Raw genomic sequence first — 12,467 nt, 5'->3', positions numbered from 1 at the left:
GAATTCTGGATCGGAGTTAGAAGTGAATTTCTCATTATTTCTGAAATAGTATTAGATATTCTTCAGCCATTCAGCACCACATACGTATGTGAAACGACTTTTTCAGAAAGCACACCCGTCTCATTAAAATGTGATTCTTTAATTTTTGCATATTTTAGACAAATGTTAAAACTACTTCGAAGGCTATTTGTCTTATTATTATCTACTAGCATAAAAAGATCTGCATGCTAAAACTTCAATAATATTAAATTTTAAAAATAATTCTGCATACGTATCTAAACTAAGTTCTAAGTGACTGGTTAATAAATGCTATAAAACGTGCCATCTGTAACAGTTATCTTAGTATGAAAGATTAAGAGAAATTTAAATGAGTACAAACTTTCCCCGGAAATACAGTAAACACATTGTTTGCTCATGCGCCCGCCCTAATCCAAACTGATCGATTATGTTCGGATATGCATTTATTAATGTAGATAAATATCTGGGTTCGGCTACTATGATAAGTTCAATTTGCAATTGGCCATAGACAGTTTGCATATCTGCTATTAAGTCTGTATTAATATGCCTGATTAGCTATCTATCTGCCTCTAATATAGAATAATTCTAAAAAACAAACTCTGAAACTGAAGTCTCTACTATTCCGTTTTAAGTAAATTTGCATTTTAGATTAAAATCACTGAAAACAGAAAGAAAAGGCTGGATTTTAAGCCTAAGATGATTTCAGAAAAACCGCTCAAGAGTACCTGACACATTAGGCAAAGAAACTTTAGGCTACTGTATGCTGTGTACAAAATGGAATCTCTCTAAGACGTCCACCCGTAGTTCATTAGTTTGGTCTTTTTTTTGAAAGGGTCGCCTCATACAATATGATTGCCTTTCAAGTGTAGTACTGTCATTCAATTGTGTTTTCTTCTGGAATACTTTTGGAAGTAGTCACCTTTGGAAAGTAATTATGAAAAGTTTGCCGCCAGGCGGTATAGTAGTTAGGAGAGCCGACTGCGAAACCGAAGAGTCTGGTTCGAATCCCGGAGAAAGCATGGATGTAAATTTTCTGTCCCTTCATAGGAGCTAACGGTGGCCGCCCATTATGAGCCTCCATAATACAATGACCACCACTTCTGGCCTTAGTAGTGGCGAAAGCCTAAAAATGGCTAGTGCCCACCATTTAAAAAAATAAATATATAAAAAAAATCTGAAAGGTTTGAGATTTTAAATTACGTCTAAAGAGGCGTTTTTTTTTAACATTTTGTGTGTTACCTTTATTTATTAAATATCATGTTCTTCCCACTTAAACCATAAAATTCAGTTCAAGAGCATAATCCCAAAATAATTTTTAAATGAGCATAGCTTTATAATTTACCATACACAGACTGGCGCGCTGGAGATAAAAATGTTTCTTCTTTAAAACGTTGCTCGCTTTGAAATCCTTGATTTTATTAATCAAAAATTCGTTAAAGTTTTACAAAATATGAAATCGACAATAAAACAAAATCCAAATTTTAAATTTGGGCTTTCAGATGCCCATATTCGCAGGAGGATTACGTTATTCAAAATTTGAGAGCTCTATGTACCATTGTTTTCTCACAATGCGAGAAAAATACATACATTTATTCAGATTATTCATTATTTAATTTCTTTAAATATAATACAGGGGGATAAAGTTTGATGACAACAATTTAAAAAGTGAACCGACATTTAAAATGAATCAACGCAAAATGCCAAACCGAAATTAATAGTCCTCCTGGACAAATTGTCCCTTTGGACTTGAAAAAAAACTTTTGTGACAGCGAAAACACACAGTTAAACAGTGAAAACACACAGTTTTATAGTTTCACTATATGAAACCACTGTGTGTTTCCAATATTTAAATATTTTGCTGGACTTAAAAAATTCGAAAATATTGAACGACATGCCTTTCTTTATTTTTCAAAAGGAAGTGCAGTACGGAACATGGCTTGCCTACGCGATTGCATACGATTGTTTAATAAACACATGTTCAACAAAAATCTATTAAATATTTTGAAATAAAACCTACATGATTTTTAGATTAAATAATAATGTACAACGCAAAAATATTTAGTGCTCTTCGAAGGCTATATGCATTATTATTATAATGATAATAAAAAGATTTGCATGATAAAATTTCAATAACATTAAATTTTAAGTAATTGCAATTTCATAATGAAATGGGTAATTTAGTAATTAACTGGTAATAAAATGGGTCCTGAACAATACTTCAATAAGATAAAACTATATAAGGAGGTTAGAATATTGTCAAAGAGATTTAATTATCAGTCAGAAAGTCCCTAGAAAAGTGTCCGTTACAGGTATTCCATATCTCACATTTTATTGTTCATTGCTAAGTAATAATAGCAAATTTTTTTAATACCACTATGCCATATCAGTAAAGAAATTTAATGCTTTGTTCTCCCTACCGACCGATGAATGAATACTGTGATATTGATAATACACTCACCTTGGGAAATAAATCCTAAAATGCATGATAGTACAACATGCAGGTTGAAAGGCTCTTTGCAAATGTCATGCATTTCTAACGTCTAGAAACGTGAAATATTGGGTCATATAAAAAGACTCGTGTTTTTTTTTTTTTTTCCACTAGATGGTGTTGATGCCTATATATCTGGCAACACTCACCCGATTGTCTCAAAAGAACATGTGCTTAAAAGATGACATTCATCTTCCATTGTCTGTGAAAATAATTTTCTAATTCGCTGCTTGTGTAAAAAGTTATATTGATTCGAAAATGAGTGAAATATCTGAAGAAATACGTTATGTGGTGCTTTTTTACTATAAAAAAGGTAAAAAAGCTTCAAAAACATGCCGAAAATTTTGTGAAGTGTATGGTGAGAATGTTGTGAGTGAACGAAGGACCCAGAAGTGGTTTGCTCGATTCCGTTCCGGAAATTTCGATATCAAAGATGCACCTCGCTCTGGTCGTCCAGTCACTGAAAAAGTCGATGAAATTTTGCAACTAGTGGAGTAAGATCGGCACGTAAGCTGTCAGGAAATACCAGAGGCACTAAACATCAACAACATGACAGTTTGGAATCATTTGAGAAAAGCAGGTTACAAAAAGAATTTCAATGTTTGGGTGCCACATAGATTGCAATCTAGTGCAACCTGGCGAAACCATCAATTTGGCCCTGTACTGTGTACACCTCGACCGTTTGAACGAAGCAATACAGAAAAAGCGACCAGAATTGGACAAAAGAAAAGGAGTTGTGTTCCATCATGACAATGCGCGACCACACACATCTTTGATGACTTAGAACAAATTGACGGAACTTGGTTGGGAAATTTTGATGTATCCACCATATAGCCGGAATTTTGCACCATCTGACTACCATTTTCTTCGGTCTCTGCAAAACTCTCTTGATGGTAAATAATTCTCCGACCGAAGAGCCTCTGAAAATCACTCGCCCAAGTTTTTCGACAATAAAACCACAGAAGTTCTACACCGATGAAATTATGATGCTATCCGGAAAATGGCAAATGGTCATAGATAATAATAGTCAATATGTACTTGATTAAAACTGATTTTCAATAAAGAACATTTTTGTTCAAAGATGCACCAAAAAAGGGCGGAGACCTTTTTATATGACCCAATATTTAGGAAATGACCCTCATATGCAAAGCAACATCTGAAGATTTTATGTAAATTATACATGTACGATATGCAAGAGCTTCAGGAAGGAAACTATCGTATATGAATGAATGAAAGTAAAGAAACCTTTAACAATAAATTCACACACACACACACACACACACAAAAAAAAAAAAAAAAAAAATCCAAATCTTATTAGTAGTATATTCTCCAGTTTATATTTTTTTTATAAATTTTATTAAAATTGTTTCTTCTTAGTTGTGTAACTAAACGAAATCTTTTCATTAAAGGAAAGACTTTTGTAATTGTTATGTATTCTGTAGATAACATTTTAATCCCTGAATAGTTGTGAATATTTGCTATCCACTGATTAATGTATTTTCTTAAAGAGCTTCTTTTTTATAACCACAGTAATTTCTTAATCGCCTTCTGAGAAAAGTGAGGTCCAGTAGCTAATAGTAACGTAACAAAAACCCAACTTCCTTCAGATGATTTCGCTTCTTTGACAAAACTGCTTTACAGTTTGAATTATCATAGCTTTTTACTGTGTTCTAGTGCAATGTACTTGACGCTTGAAGAATGTCACATGATATCACTGAGTCGCCAAGTAGAGATAATCATTCTTAAGATAAAAGAAGCTGAAAATACAAGAGAAAAGTATACTAAAATTTCTGAGATAAGATATTTTCATCGCATAGGTGGAAAGGTAGTTACACAAACCGAGGCCAAAGTATACCTGCGGATGAAGTTGCGCAGAAACTCTAACGGTGACATCTTTTTTTAATATCTTGGTGATGATGCGTTCTTCGCTTGCACTATTGTTTCATGTTTAAGCCTGAATAATCGGATAATCTGAAGAATTATTACTAAGTAAGCGAATTCATTTCATCTCTATCCGTTATATTTATTTTCATTGTTTAAACTACATAACTTGAAAACAAACTTTTGTAATTTGCAGGTAAAAATATTTCCATTGTTCGACCACACCCTATTGGTGGTATCTTTTAATGCCTACCTATTTATAGTACATAAAAGCTCATTTATACATAATGCTTTATTATTTGGAATTGGTGCAGATAATGGAAGAAAATTAAATTATTTGGCTTAATGCAAAACAATTTTTATGCGATATGATTAATGTGTCTTTCATAGAAATTTGTCATTTTGTAAATACTTTCATTTGTTCATTTCTAAAAGTGATGTATTTGAGGCACGCTTTTTATTCATTTGAGAAATCTGAAGATAAGATTATATTATTTTGAATAAAACTTTTTATCCATTTTTAATCGTTTATTAAAGGAATTAAGTTTAAAATTATTTTAAACGAAATTTTTTGTTCTTTACCTTATCTTTGACAGAATTGATTATTTTTTAGATTGCATCACATTTACAACAACAATACGGAGGTACATTATACTAATTTAAAATGCTAATTATATCTGTTTCGCAGATATAACGCTGTTTTATAGTTCTTGATGTTATTTACAGTTTTTAACATCAAACGCGAATTCTTTGGTCTAATTTCTTTTTATTCTACTCACTTGTTTCTGAAATCTATCTTCGTTGTAACTTAGAATTAGCTTTACTTATCATATAAGGTTCACTGCATTGGCACTACCATAGCGAAATCCAAATATTTAGTTCCATTGTTTAATAACTGGAAAATTTCATGTGATGTATTTTTTCATTTCTGGCCTTGATTTCAGAGTTCTTTACATTTCAGGATGCTTCTTATTCTTTGAATACTGGTTAAATAATAGCTAATTATAATTAATAATTATGTTTTTGGTCTTTGGATCTCGTAAATAATTCATTAGTAAATAGAAATAAATGGATGAATCATCGGATACAAAATTTACTCAATTGTTTTTCTGTGTTAAAGCATAAACTGGATAAAGAAATTTAACAGAAGTTATGTCTGGTATAGATATGCATGGAAAAAATAATTTCTTGTGAGACTAAATAAAAAGATCTTAAGCTCATGGCAAATTTCTTTTGATGCACCATAAATTTAAGAATTATGAAAGAGAAATTACCATATTTTATTAAAGCTAAGTTTCTAGGTTTTTGTTATTTTGCTTTTTATGATCTTAATAATGCTATGCATTTCTTCCATAAAAGAATTCTTAAACATTTATTAGCAATACATCAGACAAGAAAACAGTTTCTAATGAATTAAGCTACTATAGCGTCTCTGAATTTACTCCCGATGGTTTGAACGGGCGGCTACATAAAACTGCTTGTGGTTTCTTCATACACAGCTTAAACATGCGCCAAATTCTTTTAAAAGTTTTTCTTGAAGATTTCCTTCTTCATATGCAGATAGGTTTAGCATGTTTTACCTCTATTAAGAGTACCCAATATAGTGAGCCATCATAGGAACTGTGTCACATCGGGAACAATACCGAGTGTGACGAACCTGCATTTATCCATGGCGGCCCGTAGAGCAATCACAAAACATCCGGTGGTTCAGTTTTCTAATGCTACTTATTATTCGTTATATTTACATATTTACAACTGTCCTATTGTTAGGTGGACTACCTTCACAGAAACCATATTGCCTAATCAAACGACATTTCGTTTCTACTTACATGCGTTGCGCTACTGCCAAGCAGCGCCCTCTACTTCTTTCTTTACAACACTCCCCACCTGTGAACTCTTTAAGTTCACACAAACCGAATACAAAATAAACCAGTATTTCTAAATCAAACACAACATTTGAATACTATATAAACTACATCAAATTACAAATAACAATTAAGTAATGTTTAAACACGTTAAATCAACTTATAAACTAATTACTAAATAAAAAACATTATACTAAATCAAAATTCGCAATAATTATATAAACTAAACTACATTTAGCAAAAATCAATAAAGATATTCAGAAGATGATATATGTGCAAACAACAAATTAGATTATTACATTGTAACTCTTTACTACTAATTATGCACTTCAAGGTTGTACAGCAATTGTACTGGTCTCTTTAGATTACCTGTTTGAGTTTTTATCAGACAAGAGCGAACCTGACCATCTCTGCCAGGATAAGTTTCTATTATCTTACCTAGTGTCCACAAATTCCTAGGTAAACGGTCGTCATGTACAAGGACTACATCATTAACATTAAAGTGACCAGACACTTTAGTAGGTGGACATAAATTCACAGATCTTAAAGAAAGCAAGTAATCCTTCCTCCACCTATTCCAAAAGTGGTTTAACAAGGTTTGTTGATGTTTATACCTTTTGATCAAGGAATGTCTAGACCCAATCAAGTCTTCTCTGCACACTCTTGTAACTGGAAGAGAAAGTAAACGTTTACCAATTAAAAAATGAGCAGGAGTTAGCGGTGAGGGTTCTGAAGGGTCATTGTACACATACGTTATGGGTCTTGAATTAATTATGGCTTCGATTTCTACGAAGACTGTTTCTAGCTCATTCAAACAGAGACTAGAACGTCCAACTATTTTCCTTAAACAAGTTTTGATCGTTCTAAAATGCCTTTCCCAGAACCCTCCCCACCATGCTCCTTTTTCCACAATAAACTTCCATGTTATACCGTGGGAAGAAAACAAATTTTCTACAGATGGATGTTGAATGCACTTCCAAATTTTTCGCAACTCGAGATCAGCACATTTGAATGTCTTGGCATTGTCAGAATATATTGTTGAGCACAATCCACGACGAGAAATAAACCTGCGAAACGCAAGCATGAAATTCTCCACGCTCATAGAAGGGACAAGTTCTAGATGTAAAGCTCGAGTTGTAGCACATGTAAACAGAAGCAGATAATGTTTATTCTTGCTGTCCTTTGTAAAAAAGGGACCAGCATAATCCAGCCCTGTTACAGAAAATGGAGATGATTGAAGAACACGATCAGGTGGTAAAGGAGCGGTTTCCTGTGTACCGGCACGCACCTTGTATCGTTTACACAAAAAGCACTTACTTAACGTGGATTTGACGAATTGGCGTCCTTTTATGATCCAAAACTTTTCTCTAATATCGGCCAAGGTAGCTTCGACTCCAGCATGAAACAATTTGTTATGAGACTCAAAAATTACTAGTTCACTGTATCTATCTTTATAAGGTAACAGCCATGGGTGTTTTTCTTCGAAAGAAAAGTCTGAGAATTGAAGTCTGCCCTTCTGCCCTTTAAACGCAGAAGACCATGGGTATCCAATTCTGGGTTAAGTGAATAAATCGACGATGTCTTTTCTAAGCATTTTCCACTTGATAGATCTAGAATCTCTTTCGCAAAGTATTTTCGCTGTGTAACTTTTACCCAATAGAACTCAGCTCGTGAAATCTCAACAGAGCTTAATGGACCTTTGACTTTCACTGAATTTCGTTTTATATTGTTGGTAAACCGCATAACATAAGCCGTAATTCGATACACCTTGAGCAGCCTGCTAAATCGCGTTAACTGTAGTAATGCCGAAGATTCTACGTCTTGAACAGAAACATGAAGAGATGTTTGCACCCTTGCTTCGTTCTGAACGCTCTCCTTGTCGATGTTGGTCTGTTGATTTACTGGCCAAACACTTTCAGGTTGAGACAGCCAGTTAGGTCCCTGTAACCAAAGGGAACTTCTCACAAGATTAAAGGCATTTTCTCCTCGAGATAAAAGGTCAGCAGGGTTTTCACTCCCACTGCAGTGAAACCAGCATTCAGGATTCGTGAGTGACTGAATATCAGAAACTCGGTTTGATACAAAGGGTTTCCAATTTCTTGCACATCCCTTTATCCAGTAGATAGTTATTTGTCTATCACTCCAAAGAAACTTTTGATGACACAGTTCAGGAAACAGCTTTGTCAAATACATAGACAATTTGGCGGCTACTAAAGCAGCCATCAACTCCAAACGAGGTAAAGTCATAGTCTTGAGTGGAGCTACGCGACCCTTTGCGGTAATGAAACTGGTGCAAATAATGTTTTCTGAATCAAGGTATCTAAAGTATGCTACTGCGCCGTACGCTTTAGGGCTAGCGTCAGCAAATACATGAAGACTAACATTAGATTTTTCACTACTACCAAAATATTTTCTCGGAAGAGAAAAATCCTCCAACACCTGTAATTCAGCTTGCCAACGACTCCAGTCCTTAACTATTTCTAATGGAAGGGTATCATCCCAGTCCACACCTAATGTCCAAATTTTTTGTAACAAAATTTTCATTTTCATCACAAAGGGTTGAAACACACCAATTGGATCGTAAACTTTGACCACCCTTTGGAGAATAGTCCTTTTTGTGACCTCAGCACTGTCATGGGATAAATTTCCTAAAAATTCGCAATTCAACTTGATCTTATCTGCTTCAGAGTTCCAGATCATGCCCAAAAATTTTGACTCTTTAGCTGGTTCTATGTTATAACCTTTTCCAATCCACCAGGAATTAAGTTCCTCGGAATTTGACCTTAATTTTCTCAAATTCATCTCAGCGTCTTTAAAAATCTTAACCGCGTCTGAGGATAATCGACATGCATCTTCAATAGTGTCTGCACCGTAGTATAAATCGTCTACATATAACGAGGAATCTAACATATCATAACTTTCTGGATTTGTGCTTTTATATTTTTTAATGTGGAATTTTATAGTCATCGCTAAAATTGCTGGACTACAGCAAAGTCCGAATGGAAGACGTTTAAACCTTAAAACTTTATATTTTTCCTCACTATTCCCGAACCAAAGAAATTTTAAATACTCCCTATCCTTTTCTAAGATTCCTATCATTAAAAAGGCCTTAGCTAAATCTCCGCTGAAAGCAATTTCATATTTCCGAAATTTCAAAATTATGTCCAAAACCACGGGGATCAAACTAGGTCCAATGTCTAAAAAATCATTTAAGGACTTTACACCTTTAGTTCTAGAAGAGCTCGCGTCGTAAACAATCCTACACCTTGTGGTTTCCTTAGGTTTTATTATTTCCCTGTGCGGCATAAAATACGATGCCTCCGTTATTTCCTGTGAACACTTCTCAACTATACCCTCCTTCATTTGCTCTTCAATTACGGATTTATACTGCTGATAAATCTCAGGATTTCTAATAAGTCTATTTTTAAGACTTTCAAATCGTCTTAATGCTACTCCGAAATTATTTTCTAATTGCCCTGCTTCCGATTTCCATAATAAACTGACATAGTATCTATTACCTTCTACCCGTATTTCCTTTTCAAAGCTCTGAATAATTTCTCTCACCTCGTTAGAAACCGCTGAGTCATCGGTAAGGCCCATCAAATCTAAAGTCCACAACGATCTCAATGAATCAGTTACGCAAGAAGAAAGGTTTACTATTGCCGTGTTTTGAGATACTATTTCGCTCTCTTTATCTTGAAGGCCAACTGGGACCCATCCAAACATAGTAGAAATCGCATAAATTTCCTTTCCTAATTGAATCTTTTCCCCCCTTACCATCTTCCAGTAATAATCCACACCTATTAGAATTCCAACCGTTCCTTTACATAAACAAGCGATTCGCAATCCGCACTCATTCATCATTTTTAGTGTTTGTTTTGACGGCGTGGTCATATGCGCAGCCGTTATGGCGTCAGTGACGAGACAGCTGATTTTTATTTTGTTCTTTTGCTTCGCATCCGAAACACAGAATTCGACAACCTTATATGTTTTAGGTACTGCGTATTTCATTCCGAAAGAATAAATAGACAATGTTTCTTCTCCAACAAATTTTAAGTTTAATTTCTTAACTACACTAATATGAACAAAACTTCGTGTAGCACCACAATCGAAAATTAAATTAGTTAACTCTGACTTTCCGTCATAATGAGCTAACACTGAACAGGTTTGCAATAAAGCGTTTTTATTCAATGATTTATCACAAGGAACAACAGAAAGCGTGTGTTCTTTTGGGGAGTTTTGTGTTTCATCTACTGAATTATCTCGCGAACTTTCGCACAATTCTTTTATGATTTGATCTGAAGCCGTTCGCGCTTTGTTACGATTTGAACTACTCGTACATAGTGACTCATGATGCGACTTAAACCCGCATCTTAAGCAGTTAATTTTATTTCTGCACGATTTCCAAATGTGATATTTTCGAAAACAAATAAAGCATCTATTTTCAGTACGTAACTTACACAATTTTTCTTTAATGCTTTTGTCACAAGAAAATGAGTTATGGGACTTTTCGCAGAAGATGCATGCACGATTATCAACAGCATTGAAACTGGCAGCCGTAGGTACATTTCTGTGAATTTTTTTATAATCAGACTTAGCATGTTCGAAACGTGGAGGCAAGGTATTTCTTTTATCTCGCGTCAATAAACTCGACGCTTCACGACATTCAATTTCCCGCTTTATGAAGTCCAACAAGTCTGAAACATTAATTTCTTCATTTGGGTTTTTCCTTCGATTAAATTCCAGAACGAACTCTTCTGGAATAGCTTTTAACAACACAGGTATTAATAACTGACCAAATGAACCTTTCGTAACTCCTTGCGCTTCCAAATTCCGAACTGCAATTTCGATTTCATCATATAACCTACGTAAAGCTTTAATATTATTTGAATTCCTTACTGGTTCTAAATTTAACAGTTTGTTCATGAATTGACTAATTATTATTTCTTTTTTCCCGAATCTATCCTTTAAAGATTTTATACTCTCATCGTAATTTTTTGCATTTAATTCTAATGAAGATACTACATTACTCGTGGCACCTGTAAGTAATGTTTTCAAGTATGCGAATTTTTCTATCTTACTAAGACTTTCGTTTTTGTCTATAGTGCTTTCGTAACTGTTCCAAAACTCCGTAAATTTTTCAGGATCACCTGAATATTTCTCTAAAACTAGTTTTGGAAATTTTACCGTACTTTGTACATTTTGCAGTCTAACCAAGTTTTGTTCAGGATCTTTAATACTTATTTTATCCTCTTCCAACATTCGATTAATTCGTTTAATAGCTCGAGAACTTTTTTCCTGATATTTCTCAGAACTAACTACATCCGCTTCTAGAGAATCTATCTCAATTACGGAATGAAATGCCTCGTCTAATTCTTTCAAATTACTTTTCTTTTCTATTAATAATTCATGCACTTCGCATAATTCATCTGTATCTTTCTTTGCTAAGCTATCCTCGACTTTCTTTAATAGTTTAGATACTACCGTTCTCAATGCGGTTCTCTTTCGTTTTAATCTATCTAGTTCTGCCATTATTTCGCGTTAATACACAAATGTACCCAAGACTGCAAATTATCAAAATTCAAATCAAACACGTTCAAAATTTAATAATAATCATGCTCTTACCTAGGGCATGGTCTGGACACATACTTCCTCGTGAAGTTCACTTTAACAAATCCAAACATTTCCGTAAGATGCACCATTGTGATGAACCTGCATTTATCCATGGCGGCCCGTAGAGCAATCACAAAACATCCGGTGGTTCAGTTTTCTAATGCTATTTATTATTCGTTATATTTACATATTTACAACTGTCCTATTGTTATGTGGACTACCTTCACAGAAATCATGTTGCCTAATCAAACGACATTTCGTTTCTACTTGCATGCGTTGCGCTACTGCCAAGCAGCGCCCTCTACTTCTTTCTTTACAACACCGAGTAATGTAAAATTCAGCGTTTCTGTTTTCAAATGGGTTGCTTAGAGTATAGAATTCTGTGGAGTAATATAAGCGCAATATTACAGGTCGGCATTGAATTCATTATACCTGGGATTTTACAGTGGTCAAATCTCCTGTACTTTTACTGTTTTCTAAAAGATAAAACTTATTAAAAGAACCAGGTTTGAAACTATTTCCGAACTACTTTAGGTGAACATTGATTTGTACCAATTTAAGGCATAGATCAAGTCCAGAATAAATATTTAGATAACTATAAT

The 12,467-nt window shown here is 34.2% G+C and overlaps 1 protein-coding gene across 1 annotated transcript in view; it reads left to right on the top strand.

The window, feature by feature from the left end:
* The first annotated feature begins 4,344 nt into the window (after positions 1-4,344).
* Positions 4,345-12,467, top strand: part of LOC118186996 (uncharacterized) — a 66,824-nt gene continuing 58,701 nt past the window's right edge. Inside the window, exon 1 of the mRNA XM_035357175.2 lies at positions 4,345-4,495. The gene's annotated coding sequence lies outside the window, so the exon portion shown is untranslated. The remainder of the gene's footprint in view (positions 4,496-12,467) is intronic.

Source organism: Stegodyphus dumicola, chromosome X2 (genome assembly GCF_044657685.1).
Source record: "Stegodyphus dumicola isolate Sdum_Otavi_A_Nest chromosome X2, ASM4465768v1".
NCBI lineage: Eukaryota > Metazoa > Arthropoda > Arachnida > Araneae > Eresidae > Stegodyphus > Stegodyphus dumicola.
This window is presented reverse-complemented; position numbering and strand designations above follow the sequence as displayed.